Source organism: Carassius gibelio, chromosome A7, assembly GCF_023724105.1.
Source record: "Carassius gibelio isolate Cgi1373 ecotype wild population from Czech Republic chromosome A7, carGib1.2-hapl.c, whole genome shotgun sequence".
Lineage (NCBI taxonomy): Eukaryota > Metazoa > Chordata > Actinopteri > Cypriniformes > Cyprinidae > Carassius > Carassius gibelio.
In genome coordinates, this window is record NC_068377.1 from 41,386,066 (window position 1) to 41,401,741 (window position 15,676).

Here is a 15,676-nt window from a genome sequence, read left to right on the forward strand (position 1 = left end):
TTACAGTCATAAATGCATTCAGGATTAATTTGAAACATATTTCCAAAAGAAAACCAATCAGAGCTTTATCAAAAAGTTGTAACATCTCTAGAACAGACATAAGTCAAAATTATCACTATAGTGAAGATGTAAAAAAATGTATAGACTTGTGGCAAAAAAAATAAATAAAAAATCCTGTATACAGGGACTTTTTTTTTCTTTTTTGCCATGCATTGTTCATAGAGATCATTAATTGTAGCGGTGCCTCAGGTGTTTGCAGTGTGTATACAGTATGTGTATGTGGTCAGCAGTGAGAGCGCATAAATATAACGCGAAAGCACATTAAAATTATGCACAAGTGCGAATCTCTCTGTTCCCAGCATATTTCCTTTGCTCTGTCACAAAACCGGTCGTGCTTGCTCAGATACACGCTGCTTTGCGAGGAGAGAGTGTGCACACTTAAAACGTGTCTCCTCTCACTTAAACTGCATCCTGTTCACTAACAAATTCACTCTATGCTCATGTGTTAGACATGAATTATTTTCGCACATTTTTATTTCTAGCCTTTTACCGCAGTGAGAACGCTCTGATCCGTCAACATTGGCTCAGAAAAAAAGGCGCATCACAAACAGTGTGTGAACCTGGAGTTAGGCATATGTGCACGCTCAAATCGTGATTTTAGGACGTTTTCTTTTAATCGCACAGCCCTAGAATGGACTGGAAATGAACAGAAAATAATTGGCGGCCCACCTGCAATACCACCGCGGCCCACTAGGGGGCCGCGGACCACAGGTTGAAAACCACTGGAATACTGTAAATGGTTAAACATTTTCTTGTTTTACATTAATTAGTTTTTTTAATACCAGAGTTATTTTTCATTCTTTTACAACTTTCAGCAAATTTCTAAATTGTCCTATGGTGTGATGGTAGACAACATTATTTGATAAATATTAACTTTTAAAAATAAATAAAATAGTGTTGAAAAATCTTAATAAACACTCCTGGCGTAATTGTGCAAGTGTCTATTTCACCAAGTGGCCATGACTTTTCCTATACATACATTTCTAAAAGTGTAGGAATTTCATAAAATTTGTCACAGAAAAAATTGTCCTTTGGTGTTATGCAAAAACCTGATATTAAATTGGGCAATATCATGGAAAACTACATTTAGTTGAAAGCCCCCATTCAAGGTCATGTGACTGAAGACCCCTATGAAGGCCTTGAGCAGTGCACATGGTAAGTATTTCTCTCAGAATTGTTCAAATATTTAACTATGTTTTCAGACCACTGAAGTTAAGTTTTTTAGTCCTTTGGTGCAGTAGTGTAGTCAGAAAAGAGACTCTGGGTGTGCATATGAAAATCTAGGTGTGCCACATTTATTGTCAGATCACTGTGCAAAATTATGGGATAGTATTTTTGTCGCACTGCTTCCGTCCAACCATACTCCTAGTGGTAATTTGGAGGTTGTGTCAAAATGTAGTTAATTGTTAAAAATAATAATTTTCTTCCAAATACGATAATTTTTTACTTCTGTACGATACTTGGACATTTCCAATCTGGCAACAATGTCTGTTGATGTTGGGCCTGGGGAGTGAAAAACATCCTCATCAGGTGTAACATTAGGCCTTGTGTCCGGCTGTCCATCAAGCCAAGGTTTTTTGCTAAACAAAAATTAAGAAAGGAGCTCTGCGACATCTTGCTAGCTAGTATTGTTACAATATTATCTGTTTATATCATAGACGGTTTATATGCGTGGCAAAGATCTCTGGGGAGCTGCTGGGGTCACAGTCAGCTGCTGTTTGCTGATTGGTTGGCAGTCCGAATGTTGGCAGATATATTTTAACAAAATTAATTTAAAATGTAAATTACATTTTAACAGTTTTAGCATTAATGCACCATATATTGGATTCTTATTTCTGTGCCCCTGAGCGTATGATTTAGAATGTTCAGTGGCGTCACAGAACTGCCAGATTCAAACAGCTTTCGCGCGTTGGCTGGCACTGAGCCAGAGACGGACGCGTTCAGCGCTTGTCATATATCACAATTAATATGCAGTGTTTTCAACCACATAATGTTTATTTTAGGTTTCATACATTTAAATATACATAATCACTAGAAAAAAATGCATTGGTAGTTTGTAAAATACACACTGATGTCTATGGAAGCATCAAAAATGTAATTTGCCGACGTGTTTTATTCATATATCAGACAGACATAGCAGAACAATAAAGTTTACTCTTCTTCTCCCAGTTCAACACCCACTTACTTTAATGTATTTCGGGAGAAACTGGGGAATTCAAGTGCTGTACGTTAAATCCGGCTGACAGGACTCTGAACTGCAGCGCTCATCTCGTTATAGATCAAGATCATTTATAAAGGTTTTTAAACAAAGATTTGGAATATCAGATGTTGACATGGTAACCAAGTTTGTGTATATATTTTAGTAAAAAATGAAAAACTAAATAAAACGAATACCGAATACATCTGTTAGTGGCTGCGGTGTGTCACTTGACAATCATGACGCGTCGGCATGGAAACATGGGGTCAGTTAAAATATTTGAACTTACGTGTGAAAGGGTTGATTTAATATATATATATATATATATATATATATATATATATATATAAGTAAACAACAATAGCCCGAGTTTAGTAAACATTTTTTATTGAGACTATGAAAAATAATTCTGCATCTATTTTTAGGTGTGCCAGCTGCAACTGTGGGTGGCACAGGCACACCCTGGCACACCCGTAGCTACGCCACTGCTTTGGTGTAACACCCCTAAATTTATTTTTTTAATTCAAATTTGTATTTTTAACAGCATGACTATATAATATTATGAAAATGTATCATGCTAATTGCTAATGACAATTCAGCTAGTATTAGCATTGTTATTAACTACCACAAAAGCTCAGATGTCCTTTGTTGTGACAGGAAATGGCCTGTCACACCATAGGACACAGATGTCACACAATAGGACAAGACCTCCTTAAGAAGAATACTTTTCATTCTTTTTTGACCAGTTTTGATGATTTTAAATTCAATATTGACTTACATTTTAATGTTTATTGCATTTTTTTGGAGACTGCATAAAATGTTCTGAAGTGTTACTAAAATAATATAATGTATGATGTAACAACTATAAAAAAAATATAAAGTACATAAATACAGTGCTACTACTTAGAATGCTACTAAACTTTTTTTTTAGAACAGAAAGAACTGAGGGAGAGGTGAGTGCAAAAGAGAGGACCAGACAGTATAGGGAGCAAATTCAAAAGGATACACAGAGAAAGGAGGCGATCCTAAGAGAACAACGGAGAAAGTAAATCAAACTGAAATGTTGCCATATACATCTTAAAATAATTCAGGGATCTTGCTGAGTGTAGGGCTGGGCGATATATCTAACGGTATGATCATGCGCATATAGTCAGTAAATCTGGTTCCGTGATTAGCGCTAAAATGCCATCACCTGCTTTCAAATGGAGAGGCATTTAATAGACAGAGCCTGTATGTGTGTTCACTGCTGTGTGTGTGTGCACTTTGGATGGGTTAAATGCAGAGCACGAATTCTGAGTATGGGTCACCATACTTGGCTGTATGTCATTTTCACTTCACTTCAATGACTATCTTTGTCCTTTGGTCCTATGGTGTGACAAACATAAAACAACAGAAAAATATACTTATTTGAAATATCTTTTTAAAAAAAGAGTCAAGTTTGGCATTAGGGGAGTTACAATAATATCTCCTCTTAGATAGGTAAAATTTCAAACAGTTTTGTAAGGTTGATGAAAAAGTTTCATTGACATTCGTAGGGAAAAGTTTATCAACTTCATCTATTCATGGTGTTACGTCCATAGGGACATAATTGATTTTGTCTTTTGATTATATTAACCATTGGGTTTACTGTGTGTGTATGTGTGTAGTTTGTGATCTTGTTTCTTTCACTCCTCCTTCCTCTCTCTGCTTGGCAGGCTAATGAGTGCCACCTGTCTCCTGTTTAGCTCATTAGCTGGAGTATAAAGGAACCTCCAAGAGCTGCAGTCCAGTGTGAGAGGCTGAGGCGTTCCATCCTTGCAACTGCCATCTTCTAGTTCCAGTGTTGGGATTTTAAGCTCTTGTTTAAACTCTTGTCTACTTAAGTGTTTGTTGATTGCTTCACCTATAGTGTTAAAGTGAAGTTATTGAGAGTTGCAGAGTGTCTGTCATTTTTAGTGTAACTGCTTAAGTGGAAGTGGAATATTTTTCTTGTAGGGAGGTGGATGTCATTTATTTTAGAAACTACCCTTTTTCTCCTGTGTTTGAGTTAGAGAGGAAGTCAGGGAAGTATCTCTGTGCTCTTTCTTTCTCTTTGTTTGGTAGGTAAGTTAACACTGAAAACCTTAGTCAGAGGAAACTTTTTGTTTGTTTTGGCCTTTCCCCTCCTGAAGCCTTATATATATTTTTCCATTCTGTTAAATAAAATACCTCTGGTTGTTTGCTCAAACTGTTGTTACTGAGCTTTCTTGTGTGTCAGCCCTGGAACTTGGAGACGGCAGTTCTCTCAGTCTCTCTCCACCGTTTATTTGTTACCCCCCTTTTCACCCCTAGATCTCTGTTTTTAAAGGGGTACGTAACAAGTGGGGGCTCGTCCACCCGTTATTTTATTTTTACGACTGCGTTGATTCGGTGAGTACAATTACTCTTTTCTCTTAAACATCTAGTTCTCGCTGTCTTTGCTTTAGAGGGGGAGAGAGAGTCTCTGTGGACGTAGAAATGGAGTTTGATTTGTTGGCGTTTACTCTGTCTCCCTCCACAGAGATCTTTCAGAAATGTAGGAAAAAAGATCTAATTTTGATTGCAGAATTCTTTAACATCAAGATAGTAAAAGAAGAGAAAAAGAAAGTCATTAAGGATTATTTGTTTAAGCAGCTCGTATACAATGGTATTTTACCAGAAGCTGACGAACACCCTGCGGTTGTGACTAATGCGGTGGCTGAAGAGTTTGCTTTTGGTGTAAATCCTACTGAAAGTGCAAGCTTTGATCCGGCCTTATCGATTCGTCTAAAGGAATTAGACCTTGAAGTTAAAAAGCAGGAGAATGAGAATTTACGGTTAAAACTCAGAGTGGTAGAGGCAGAAACTGATAGAGAGGTTAAATTCCGTACTATAGCATTACGGTCGGCGGAGGTGAGCAGGAAACCTATTCCAGCTCCGCGCTCGAGATCTCCCTCTGTTTCTTCTCCTCCTACACCTGTAATCGCACACACAAGGAGTGCTCAGGAATTTGATGTCAGCAAATACATCAAGCTTGTGCCTCCCTTCTGCGAGTCAGAGGTTGATGCCTACTTTGTCGCTTTTGAACGCATCGCAGGAAAACTTAAATGGCCGAGTGATATGTGGGCATTATTGCTGCAGTGTAGCTTAACAGGTAAAGCTCGAGATCTGCGCGTCGTTGCCAATTGAGCAGTCTCTTGATTATAATATCCTTAAAACTGCTGTTCTCAGAGGCTATGAACTAGTTCCTGAAGCATATCGCCAAAAGTTTAGAGTCCATGCAAAGTCAGAGAGACAGACGCATGTAGAATTTGCGAGAGAGAAAAGAGTAGTGTTTGAAAAATGGTGTCTCTCCACTAAGGCCACTACTTTTGAGCAATTGCAAGAATTGATCTTACTGGAGGACTTTAAAACTTGTCTTCCCGAAGGTGTTGTCGTTCATTTAAATGAACAAAAAGTAAATTCGTTGTTGAATGCTGCTGTATTAGCAGATGAGTTTGTTTTGACGCACCGCAATGTGTTTCCGTCTGCCCGATTCTCAAACATGCCGTTTACTAATAAAAACACTCTGCGAGATTTGCCACGTATATCCCCCAATATGGCAAAAAGTAACAGAAATAGGGACAGGCCTGCTTCTTCAGGTGAAAGAGACAAACGTTCCTGTTTTTATTGCCTTGATGAAGGGCATCTAATTGCTGAGTGTCAGGCTTGGAAAAGGAAAAACACTGAGACTAAATCCAAAAAGGTGGCATTAGTGCAAACCATCTCTGAAATTAAGGATGAATCCATTCAACCTTTTCTTCTTTCTGGCTCTGTTTCCTTGTCTGACACTGCGCATCAATTTGTTGTGATTTTGCGTGACACTGGCTCAGCACAGTCCTTTGTCTTAAAAGAATTACTGCCCTTCTCGCAAAGCTCGTACACTGGCACGGATGTGTTAATTCGTGGTATTGAAATGGGGTGTGATAGTGTTCCTCTCCATAAAGTACACTTAAAATCTGATCTTGTGAGTGGATTAGTTAATCTTGGAGTGCGGGAGCGGTTGCCATTTGAAGGGGTGGGTCTCCTACTAGGAAATGACCTGACAGGTGGTCAAGTGTTTCCCAGACCTATCGTAGGGAACGAAGGCAAAGCTGATGATACTTCTAGTCTTTTCCAACAGTTCCCCTCTACATTTTCTGTGTGTGCAGTGACCAGAGCACAATCAAAAAAATTTGAAGACGTTGTAAATGTTACTGACTCATTCTTACAAGTGCCCGTTGAACCTCTAAAATGTGAGTTAATGATAAAGCCTAAGTTTGGGGAAGGTGTTGATGTAATTAACCCACATGAAGCTCTTGGTGTTGACCGAGCTCAGCTAATTGCTGCACAGAAGGCAGATCCATCTATTACTTCATGTTTTGATGTTGCCCTTGCCTGTAAGAAAGTGCCCGAAGCTAGAATTGCCTACTACTGTGATAACGGGGTGTTAATGAGGAAGTGGAAGCCAGAGGATAGTGATTCTGATTACCATGAAGTTCATCAAGTCGTCCTTCCTGCTGCTTATCGTCCACAGGTGCTGAAGCTTGCCCACGAAAATGTACTTGCAGGGCATTTAGGTGTCAATAAAACCTTTCACCGTATAACCAAGTACTTATTTTGGCCAAAGTGCAAGTCCTCAATAGCGGAGTTTTGCAGAACTTGTGAGATATGTCAGAGGTCTGGCAAACCAAATCAGAAGGTCCCCGTTGCTCCTCTGCACCCAGTGCCAGTGATGGCTGAACCGTTTGAACGGTTGATACTAGATTGTGTTGGTCCACTGCCAAAAACCAAAAGTGGTTGCCAATATGTGTTAACCATCATGTGCACCGCAACCAGGTTCCCTGAAGCAGTTCCCTTGCGCACAATTAAATCCCCTGCTGTGATTAAGGCTCTTGTGAAGTTTTGTACTATATTTGGGTTACCCAAAGAGATCCAAACAGATCAAGGATCAAACTTTACCTCAAAGAAATTCAAGCAGATGTTAGTTGAAATAGGAGTGTCGCACCGCATATCAACTGCATATCATCCTGAGTCACAGGGGGCCCTGGAGCGATATCATCAGACCTTAAAAGCCATGATTCGAGCATATTGTGTTGAAACTGGAAGAGAGTGGGATGAGGGGCTTCCTTTCCTTCTGTTTGCCACTCGTGAGTCTGTACAAGAGTCAACTGGGTTTAGTCCTGCCGACCTTGTGTTTGGCCACACGGTTCGTGGCCCGAAGAAAATGCTGAGTGAACAGCTGCTTTCTGAGAATCATTCGCCTGTGTCCGTGTCAGAATATGTCAGTTCTTTCAAAGAGCGCCTGCATTGTGCCTGGGGCATTGCAAAAAGGCATTTAAGTGTTACCCAAGTAAAAATGAAGTCCCGCTATGACAAGAAAAGTGTTAACCGTAAGTTCAAACCTGGTGATCTTGTCCTGGTCCTTTTACCCGTTCCAGATTCTGTGTTTGCAGCAAAGTTTTCAGGCCCATATACTATTGAACGAAAATTGAGTGACACTGATTATGTGATTGCCACCCCAGACCTGAAAAGACGTAAACGCGTCTGTCACATAAATCTGTTGAAAAGATATCTGAAACGTGATGAGGGAACCTACGACGCTACTCCAAGTGTTACCCCTGTAGCTGCGGTCTCAACTGCCAGTTATTGTCTTGCCGAAGATGGCTTGGTAGATAAAGTTCCTGTCAGCTCATGTGGAAAACTTAAAAATTCAGTGATTCTGAAAAATTTGCCTAATACTCTTCCCTATCTTACAGTCTACCAACGTAAAGAACTTCTTCAGCTAATCTCCAGATACCCTTCACTGTTTGCTGATGTACCAGGCAGAACTTCAGTGCTGACCCATGATATTGATGTGGGTGATTCCTTGCCAGTAAAACAGCATGCCTACAGAGTGAACCCAAATAAACGTGCAATAATGGAGGAGGTGGAGTACATGATACGTCATGATATTGCCATGCCCAGTCAGAGCCCCTGGAGTTCCCCCTGTTTACTGGTACCAAAGCCAGACTCATCTTTTCGATTCTGCACAGACTATCGCAAGGTGAACAAAATCACCAAGGCGGACTTATTCCCGTTGCCTCGAATGGAAGATTGTGTAGACCGGGTGGGTTCCGCTAACTTTGTATCAAAATTAGACCTCCTTAAGGGCTACTGGCAAGTCCCCCTAACTCCCCGTGCTTCTGAAATTTCCGCATTTGTGACACCAGATCATTTCATGCAGTACAATGTTTTGGCGTTTGGGATCCGAAATGCCCCCGCTACCTTTCAACACCTGATGCAGAGGGTCCTGGCAGGTGTCCCGCATTGTGAGGTCTATATCGACGATGTTGTTGTTTATTCACGCACATGGGAAGAGCATGTTAAAACACTTGAAAGTGTATTCAATAAGTTGGCAATAGCGTGGTCACTTATCTGGGAAAACAAGTGGGTCAGGGATGTGTGAGACCTGTGGTTGCCAAAGTGGAGGCTATCTTACAGTTCCCTACCCCCAGCAATAAGCGTGAGTTGCGCCGATTTCTCGGAATGGCTGGGTACTATCGAGGGTTTTGCAGAAACTTCTCTGCAGTAGTTTCTCCACTCACTGATCTCTTGAGTAGTAGCCGAAAGTTCATCTGGGATTGTGAATGTTCGCTAGCTTTTAGTGCAGTGAAAGACCTGTTGTGTAATGCACCTGTACTTCTAGCCCCCAACTTTGAAAAGTCATTCAAATTGCAAGTGGATGCCAGTGCCACAGGGGCAGGTGCAGTGTTATTACAGGAAGATGAACATGGTATTGATCATCCGGTGTCCTATTTCTCAAAGAAGTTTGGGTCCTATCAGAAGCAATATAGCACCATCGAGAAATAAGCTCTTGCTCTTTTACTGGCACTTCAGCACTTTGATGTTTACATAGGAGGTAGTGCAATCCCTCTTCTTGTGTACACCGATCACAACCCCTTAACTTTCCTTGCCCAGATGTCTAACTCGAATCAACGCTTGATGCGGTGGGCGTTATTTGTTCAGGAGTATAATCTCGATATTTGTCATATGAAGGGCTCTGAAAATGTGATTGCCGATGCGCTGTCCAGGACCGGTGGGACTGAAATTTAAGTGATGCACTCTTTTTTTTCCTTTTTCTCCAAGTAGGGGGATAAAAGAAAAAAACTTAGTGGTGGGGGTGTTACGTCCATAGGGACATAATTGATTTTGTCTTTTGATTACATTAACCATTGGGTTTACTATGTGTGTAGTTTGTGATCTTGTTTCTTTCACTCCTCCTTCCTCTCTCTGCTTGGCAGGCTAATGAGTGCCACCTGTCTCCTGTTTAGCTCATTAGCTGGAGTATAAAGGAACCTCCAAGAGCTGCAGTCCAGTGTGAGAGGCTGAGGCGTTCCATCCTTGCAACTGCCATCTTCTAGTTCCAGTGTTGGGATTTTAAGCTCTTGTTTAAACTCTTGTCTACTTAAGTGTTTGTTGATTGCTTCACCTATAGTGTTAAAGTGAAGTTGTTGAGAGTTGCAGAGTGTCTGTCATTTTTAGTGTAACTGCTTAAGTGGAAGTGGAATACTTTTCTTGTAGGGAGGTGGATGTCATTTATTTTAGAAACTACCCTTTTTCTCCTGTGTTTGAGTTAGAGAGGAAGTCAGGGAAGTATCTCTGTGCTTTTTCTTTCTCTTTTTGTTTGGTAGGTAAGTTAACACTGAAAACCTTAGTCAGAGGAAACTTTTTGTTTATTGTTTTGGCCTTTCCCCTCCTGAAGCCTTATATATATTTTTCCATTCTGTTAAATAAAATACCTCTGGTTGTTTGCTCAAACTGTTGTTACTGAGCTTTCTTGTGTGTCAGCCCTGGAACTTGGAGACGGCAGTTCTCTCAGTCTCTCTCCACCGTTTATTTGTTACCCCCCTTTTCACCCCTAGATCTCTGTTTTTAAAGGGGTACGTAACAATGGTGAAAATGATTCTAACTAGTACTTTCATGTAAACTAAATATCACTTTAAGAAAATAATGTTTTAATAATGTGAACAATTCTGTTTCATGTATTTTTTTTATGTTAATATAATTTCTTTGTACTTTTTAAATGTCACACCATAGGACACATTTACAGTACTGCTGAGTGAAAACATGAAAAAAATATGTGAATATATATTTTTGTTTTTTTTCTTAAGTTATGTTTTCCAAAAAAACATTTCACTTTTTTCTTGGCCATTGATCAACTACCCAATTATAGTTTATGAAAAGTTGTGTCACAAAAACAGATAATCTAATGCAAATAAGAAATATAATTACTCAGTATAAAAGATCGCCTTCGCTGGCTCTAGCCGCGTTCATGTGGTGTTCTGTCTGTGAGGTAAAAAAAACCTGAAAGTGCATCTTCTGAGGTAAATACAAATTTTGGGGGTTCGATTCCCCGGAAACGCATGATAGGTAAAAATTGATAGCCTGAATGCACTGTAAGTCTCTTTGGATAAAAGCGTCTGCTAAATGCATAGATTTAATTTAATTTTAATTTAATTTAAATACAAGGCTTATTCCTGTCGGTGTCTTCTTGTGACGATTGGGTTTTAGGAAACACAAGGAGAGGGTAAGATCCAATTGCAAGTATTTAATAACAAAAAGGGTAATTCAAAATAAACAGTCCAAGGAGACAAACAAAACATAACAAAAGAGAGAACCGGATGAAACGGGAACTTGGAGGATCGAGACGGTAAGGGGAAGTCTCGGGAGACGAGAACATTAGTAACACAAAGGGTATGGACTCCATACAAACAACAGAGAAGGACAGCTATTTATAGGGAGACTAACGACAAAGGATTGTCTGCACCTGTGCGATTGATTGGAATGCAATTACTGTGAAGACAGGACCAGACTAGAGGAATTAACCCTCTGATGGTCTTCGTTTCCTGTATACACTCGTGTTCTTTGGGGTCTCCAGAGACCCCAGACAATACCATTTAATTTTGTAACAAGATAATAGTTTTTTTTTTTTACAAATGTAATTTTACTCTGTTTGTTAATGTTTTTACTCAACATTTGTGCAGTTTTTGGAGGGTTTATGATATATTTTAAATTTCTATAAATAAATAAATATTTATTTAAATAGGCTTTTTACAAAAAAAACAGCATTTTATGTAAAATTCACTTTATAAAAGACCCAGATTTCTAACTTTCATTCATGGGGATAACATGGATCATTTTAAATGATTTAATGTAACATTCATACCCGGTCCGTGTACGTTTTGATAGTTTGTTTTCCAATTTGAAATGAAATAAGCAGAAACGAGAAAACAGCCCCTTTATTCGTTTTTCGTTTTTTTTTTAAAAACGAAAAACGAGATTTCGGCTTGATTTTTCGTTTTTTAGTTCAGAGGCATAAAACGAATAAATGACTTCAAAATTCGTTTTCCACATGTGGGCGGTCCTAAGACGCCCCCTTCAGCCGATTGGTCAAGCAAATCTGAGCATGTGACGTCATCAGTTGTCGCTCAGGTCTGTTCAACAAAATAATAGTCCTCTAACGTTACTATGGCTACCGATTCTTAAACTGTGTAGGGCAGGTCCTGTTGGGCTTTCTTCTGTGCAACTTTACGCGTTTCACAGAAATCTTTGTCACTGGGTGACTAATCCGGGCGGAACTGTAGTGTGGGAAATATTTCCGCCCGGACTATTTTAAGTGAAACACAAGTTCTGTTCCGGTTGGCCCAAGGCGGGGAAATTATCCAAAATACATGTCAGGTGTGGGAAGAGGACGTGTCGGATACCGATTGGAGGATCGGGAAGGATGCAGTGATATAAAAGGGGCTGGTTTATGAACAGGAGGGGTAGTTTTTGTTCTGCTGTTATTCCACATGATACGGAAGTGGCTGGTGTGGCGTGGATGTTGCGATTTACGGGCTGCAACGGAGAATCCAAGGAAAATGGATATTGGAAGTGCGGAGGAAGTTAAGTGATCGACCTTTTGTATGTTGTGTTTACCTCTTATTGTGGATTGAGTGGAAGGAGCGATCCTACGTTTGGAAGGCCCCTGAGTGAAGGAGATCATTGAATTCATGTTGGGAGAGGACAACACTGTGCACTGGTGGGTGAAGACTTTATGCATATTTCTTGTATATTGTGGAGAGCGAATGACGGATGTGGAGGGAGACTAACTGCCTTTGAGAAAGGATTCCGACTGCATATTTCTCCGTAGCAGTGGATAATCCCCCCCCCCTCTTGTGTTGATCTGATAATCCTCAGTGCTTGTGTGTTTACTCAGTGTTGATAGTAGTGCCTTGCGTTGGAGATCGCTGGGAAAGACGGAGAGACTCCGGTGTACGATATATCTGCCTGCTGTGGTCTGCCCTCCTGCCTTTGTCCATCTGACACGCCCTGTCAGGACTCTGAGCCCAAAACGGGAATACACCACCGATCTTCTTTCACTGAGTGTGTGGAGTGCGGTGAGTGCTGCTATATTGAAGTGTACACACGAGAAGAATTGTAGTGCCTTTGTGGTGTGTGGTGTTTGTCCGTGGTTGTGTCCCTGGTCGTAGGAAGAGGCCTGACGGAGAGGAGTAGTGTATTGGTGGCAACCACAGTCTTTACCTTAAGTAAGCTGGAGCTCGGACGTGTTGGGGGCGCCTCTGGAGGAGGTTGGATGATGTTGCCCACGCAGCAATCTCTGTAAGCTTTTAAATCAAAGCCTTATCCTTTTTATCCATGTGACGTTGTGTCATTGGCCTTGTCGGCAACCACCGGCCTTGTGCGTGTCGTCCGTGCTGTTTATTTGACGAGGGAAGCGAAGGACAACAGCCGATCCTCCCCCGTGTGCCCCCCTGTCAAGCTGGGCGGGAAGCCCAGTATTGTTTGCAGTCTCACCTGTAAGGCCCACCAGTCGTCAGTCATCGACTAAACTCGTATCTGCTTGGAATACAGACCTCTGAATATCTTCAGTGGTGAGTAGCACATTAACAGCCCAGCCCTGTGAATACCCACCTGTGTATTGAACACTGTACTGACTTGAGAGCTAGAATCCCTGCACGCTAACAGCCCAGCTCTGTGAATACCCACCTGTGTATCGAACACTGTATTTACCTGAGAGCTAGAACCCCGGCACGCTAACAGCCCAGCCCTGTGAATACTCACCTGTGTATTGAACGCTGTACTTACCTGAGAGCTAGAACCTCTGCACCTTAACAGCCCAGCCCCGTGAATACTTACCTGTGTGTTGAACTCTGTATTTACCTGAGAGCCAGAACCCCTGCACGCTAACAGCTCAGCCCTGTGAATACCCACCTGTGTATGGAACACTGTACTTACTCGAGAGCTAGAACCCCTGCACGCTAACAGCTCAGCCCTGTGAATACTTACCTGTGTATCGAACACTGTACTTACCTGAGAGCTAGAACCCTTGTACGCTAACAGCTTAGCCCTGTGAATACTCACCTGTGTATTGAACTCTGTACTTACCTGAGAGCTGGAACCTCTGCACATTAACAGCCCAGCCTTGGGTCTTGAAGTCCACCCCCCCCCAGGGCCAGAAAGTCCCTGCACGTCAACTGCCTAGCTCTTGCTTTAAACTTACCTGGAGTGGAGTCGGCTGGAAAGTAAGGGCTGAAGTGGAGTGTTGTCGAGGAAGGGCTGAAGAGGAGTGTTATTGAGACTGGAATCCGTAGTTGTGGATAAAGAATAGTTCGAGTCATCATTAGTTTTAAAGTTTCCTTTCCCCTTTCCCCAAACTTTTAAACAAATAAAATTGTTACATTTTAATCTTGGTTGTCCGTCCATTCATTGGGGTGTTGTGGGACCTCCTCGAGGTGGAAGTTAGAGGGAGGAGCGAGACCCGTTAAAATTGGTGGTCCGCTCTGGCCTGTGACATCTTTACATCAGAAATATTAAATATTAGTCTGCCACCAGCCCGTTTTAATTAGCGGTGCAGAGTTAAATCTGTGTGGTGAAGCTGCGCTAGACAGCGCCGAGCGGGAGAGGATCAATGACCAGTGTTCGGTCAGAACTTGGGTACCGATGATGATGAAATACATTTTTACTGAAAATGACCCGCGAGTATGATTGACAGGACAATAGCGGAGACAATTAAAAGCGCAATATAACGTCTGTTAACAAAACAAAACAAAAATATATTAATATAAGCGACTTTGTCTTTGTTTTTAATAAAATAATTGTGAACCACAAACCGAGCCTTCGTTTTAAAGGGCGATTTCCAAATATATTTTATTTATTTGTTATAATATGGGTATTTTATGTCACCCGTCTTATTAGTTTGATTATAGTAGGCTATACGCGATTTTTTTTTTAATTATTGTACTATTTTACTGTTGTTTTTTTAATTAACAATATATCATAACTTAAAAAGATCAAAATCTACAGAAGAGATTAACAAATAACATTGGTGTTGTCGTAAGTGAGTTTTCCTCACTGGCACAACCCTATTCTTAATGTTGGCTACATGTTACAGATTTAATGTTTAGCACATAATGTTAAAGGCTTCTTAAATACCATCACATTCAGTTGAAGAGTCAAGAAGGATGTGTTAATTTATTCAATCTTTCATTAGTTGGTGACCCGGTGTGATTATAATAGCATAAATAAAAAAACACGTAATAGGCTATGTATGCCAATAGACAAAACACATCTGCTTTTCCTTTAGATCACTTTACAGTGTGGTGGAAATAAACTTTTCTTAAAGCGTGTTGTATATCACCACAGCTTTATTGGCACCCTTCTATATGTGTTGTATACTGTAATAGACAATTGTCCTGCAAAATGATGAGGTTTGGTAAAAAAAAAAAATAAAAAATCATTGCAAGCAAATGTCGAATTGTGTTTTGAAATTTAAATAAACAACGTAAGAGGCTTCAGGCTGTCTGATGAACTCTGTATGAACAAACACCCAGCTTTGCAGTATAGGTGGCACAGAAACAGCATCTGACCTAGCATTTAGATGTACTTTACACACTGTCTATTGCAGCTCAAAGGAGGCACTGTGAATTTACATTGCAATTTCATTTTAAGAGGCTATTAAATGTGAAGTGACAACATGAAACACGACTTTTAATATATAAATAAAAAACACCAGCAGTTGGTGGCAAGTCACCCTGATAATGTTTAAATACCAATTTACTCATTTAGGCTCACAATAAACAGATTACATAATTATACCATGAAAAAATTAAAATAAATATTTATATGTGTGTGTGTGTGTGTGTGTGTGTGTGTCTGTGTGTGTGTGTAAAAGCAGGAAGTCCAGTCCTGGCTGTATAATCAAACAATAAAACGAGAAACAATGCATGCCATCAAGAACATTTTTTATTCCACAGGAACTTGATCCAGTTCACTTGTTAAAGGATACTCCACTTTAAAATAAATTCTGTCATCATATACTTGCTCTTATGTCTTTTCAATCCTTTATGAATTTCTTTCTACTCTCAGTCCAGCCTCTCTCAT

The 15,676-nt window shown here is 40.4% G+C and overlaps 1 long non-coding RNA gene across 1 annotated transcript; it reads left to right on the forward strand.

The window, feature by feature from the left end:
- The first annotated feature begins 3,835 nt into the window (after window positions 1-3,835).
- Window positions 3,836-10,051, forward strand: LOC128017840 (uncharacterized). Its single transcript, XR_008184541.1, has 2 exons — window positions 3,836-4,235; window positions 9,819-10,051. It is a non-coding gene; the product is annotated as an uncharacterized LOC128017840 (long non-coding RNA).
- Window positions 10,052-15,676: the final 5,625 nt, after the last annotated feature.